Raw genomic sequence first — 3,775 nt, 5'->3', positions numbered from 1 at the left:
TATTTTGTTTTGTTATAAGCGCTACACTATCCAATTATGAGAAAAATATTTAATGGTTAAAAATATTTCTTTATTCCGATGACTTTGGCTTAGTGGTAGGAGACAGAGGGTATTGGGGAAGGTTGTTAGTGCGACAGGCCAGTGTCCAGTGGCATAACACAGGGATCTTATTGTTTGTAATATATATAAATGACATCGAAGTAAATGTCAGGCAGTTGGCAGGGGAAGACAAACGTTTGAAAATTACACAAAGGTTGACAGTGAGGAAGAAAGCGCTAGATCACAGGAGATATACAGAGGAACCTTGATTATCTGAAGGACACGGGTGAAGAGTATTTCATTCGGTTAATCAAATTCTGGATAATTGAATGCTGGATAACGTAATTGAGCCAAGCATTGGGACCTTGCAATCTTGCCAGATAATCTCATATTCAGATAATTGAATGCCGGATAATCAAGGTTCCTCTGGTAGACAGATTGGTCAGATAGGCAGATCAATTATTGATGGAACTTAACCCTGATAAATGTCAGGTAAAGCACTTTGGAAGAAGTAACAAGGTAAAGAAGGACTCAATGAATGACTGGACATGAGGAAGTTCAAAGGAACAGAGGGTTCTTGGGGCGCTTGTCCATTGATCCCTGAAGGTGGCAGGACAGGTTAATAGGACAGTTAAGAAAGCCTGCAGGAGACTTGCCTTTATCATGGATTATAAGAGCAGGCAGGACATATTAGAGTTGTACAGGACTTCGATGAGACCACAACTAAAGTACTGTGTTCGGTTCGGATCACTGCACTACGGGAAGGGTCAGAATGCATTGGAGGGAGTGCAGGGGAGAGTCACCTGGATATTTCCTGTGACAGAGCAGTTTAACTCTGAACAAAGGCTGGATAAACTTGAGTTTATTTCTTTAAAACAGAGAAGGCTGAGAGGGGACCTAACTGAGGTGCATAGAATTATAAGGGGCATGAACAGGCTGAATAGAAAGTTGTTGTTCCCCTCAGTTAAAGGGTCAATAATGAAAAGGCATAATTTTAAGGTGAAAAGCAGAAGCTTTAGAGGGATCTTGAGAAAAAAACTTTGTCACCCAGAGGGTGGTGAGAATCTGGAATGCCCTGCCTGGGAGGTCATTGAGGTGGGAAACCTGACAACCTTTAAAAAGTGGAATCTGCCATTTACAGGTTCAGAATGTGGAGCAGTGATGGAGGCTACTTCAGTTGCTCACCATTCTTCCAAGGTAGACAAGCAGGAGGCTGGAAGAACACAGCAAGTTAAGCAGCAAAAGGAGGTGGAGAAGCCAATGTTTCAGGTGTAAAAATTCTTCAGGGCAGTCCTCATTTATCACCCAGTGATCCTTTGAGCAACATTGTGCAGTGTTGCCTGTTTTCCTGTGAATGGGACTCTCTCATTGACATGCAAAACACATTCACTTTTCCAAACTTTACTTGGATGAGCACTTGAAATGTCTTCAAGGCCAGGGGTCAAGTGTTGGAAAGTGAGACTGGCATAGATTTTGAATAGTTTTTTGTTGTTGTAGACTTGATGGGCTCAAGGGCCTCTTCTGTACTGTATGATTGTATGATTCTGTGAATCTTGAGAGCATTTTAAATCCATTCCTTTTTGGAATTCATGAAGCCCTGAAAAATGCCCCTAACATCCACCAAATCCATATTAGTTTCTGGATCATATCTTGTAAAAACCATAGGTTTATTCAAAAAAATATTTGAGAATGAGTGACTTCTTTTCTGATCAATTCCACACATGTCATTGATAATTTATGGTTTATTAGTTCTGTAGATAGTGTACGCTGGGTGAATTGACATGGAAGGACCGTGAGTTGGTATGGAAGGGGTGAGGGGCATGGGCAATGGATGATGAGTATGAGTTGGCATAAAATTAGAATAGGAACATAATGGGTGAAACCCTAGGGAAACAATCGCAGCTTTTCTAACTAGTCTGACTCAGGGCTTAGCTGTGGGTCTTTGTTTCTGGATGAGTAGGTCCAACTCCATCCCTAACTCATCTACCCCTCCAGAATGTAAATCACAACATCTACGGCTTTTGACCAAGGAGGGTCCAATGAGTTAGTAAATTTCCCATTATGAGTTCTCCCCTTCAGTAACAAAAATCTTACCTTTCGTCTCAGATCAAGGAGCCCCTTGGTAATGATTTTCTTCAGTTTGTCAGAAACTGCCATAGACAGGTTCAGAATGAGTAGCCATGACAGAGGAGGTTGCTTCATCTGCTCACCATCCTTCTCCATCCTTGTTTATCACCCAGTGACCCTTGGAGCAACATTGAGCAGTGTTGTCTGGTTTCCTGTGACTGGGACTCTCTCATTGACACAGACAACAAATTCAATTTTCCTTTGATTGGCCACTGTATTGCATTTTCTTTTATTCCTTCACAGGATGAGAGGGTCCCTAGCTGGGCCAGCATTTGTTGCCCATCCCTAATTACCCAGAGGGCAATTAAGACTCAACCACATTGCTGTGGGTCTGGAGTCACATGTAGGATGACCAGGTAAGGATGGATGTTTCCCTCTTTAGTGAACCAAATGGGTTTTTCCTGCCAATCAACACTGAATTCGTGATTCATTGCTAAGTCCAGATTTTTTACTGAGTTGAATTTCCAGCATTTGCCATGGCGGGATTCAAACCAGGTTCCTCGGAACATTACCTGGGTTTCTGGATTAATAGCCCAGTGTTAATATCACTAGGCCATTGCCCCCCCCTATTAGAGCACCTTTCACAGACTCTGGATGTTCCTAAGTGTTTTAGAACCAACAAAATACTTTTGAATTGTAGCAATTGTTGTAATGTAGGAAACATTGCAGCCAATAGTCTGCCCCTGAACTCATAAACTGTTAGAACATAGAACATAGAACAATACAGCACAGAACAGGCCCTTCGGCCCACGATGTTGTGCCGAACATTTGTCCTAGCTTAAGCACCCATCCATGTACCTATCCAATTGCCGCTTAAAGGTCACCAAAGATTCTGACTCTACCACTCCCACAGGCAGTGCATTCCATGCCCCCACCACTCTCTGGGTAAAGAACCCACCCCTGACATCTCCCCTATACCTTCCACCCTTCACCTTAAATTTATGTCCCCTTGTAACACTCTGTTGTACCCGGGGAAAAAGTTTCTGACTGTCTACTCTATCTATTCCTCTGATCATCTTATAAACCTCTATCAAGTCACCCCTCATCCTTCGCCGTTCCAACGAGAAAAGGCCGAGAACTCTCAACCTATCCTCGTACGACTTCCTCTCCATTCCAGGCAACATCCTGGTAAATCTTCTCTGCACCCTCTCCAAAGCATCCACTTCCTTTTGGTAATGTGGTGACCAGAACCATACGCAGTATTCCAAATGTGGCCGAACCAAAGTCTTACACAACTATAACATGACCTGCCAACCCTTGTACTCAATACCCCGTCTGGTAATGGAGAGCATGCTGGATGCCGTCTTAACCACTCTAATGATCTGCGTTGCCACCTTCAGGTTGTATGATGTTATTACTATAACTAAGACTTGGTTGAGGGAAGGGCATGATTGGCAACTAAATATCCCAGGATTTAGATGCTTTAGGAGGGATGGAGAGGGAGGAAAAAGGGGTGGAGGAGTTGCACTACTGGCCAGAGAGAATATACAGCTGTGCTAAAGAAGGGCTGGATGGAGGACTCAAGCAGTGAGGCAATACTGGCAGAGCTCAGAAATAGGAAGGTTGGGGCTGTACTACAGGCCTCCCAACAGTGAGTGTGAGATAGAGG

The sequence above is a fragment of the Chiloscyllium plagiosum genome, chromosome 11, assembly GCF_004010195.1.
Source record: "Chiloscyllium plagiosum isolate BGI_BamShark_2017 chromosome 11, ASM401019v2, whole genome shotgun sequence".
In the NCBI taxonomy this organism is placed as follows: domain Eukaryota; kingdom Metazoa; phylum Chordata; class Chondrichthyes; order Orectolobiformes; family Hemiscylliidae; genus Chiloscyllium; species Chiloscyllium plagiosum.
Note: the sequence above shows the minus strand (reverse complement) of the source record.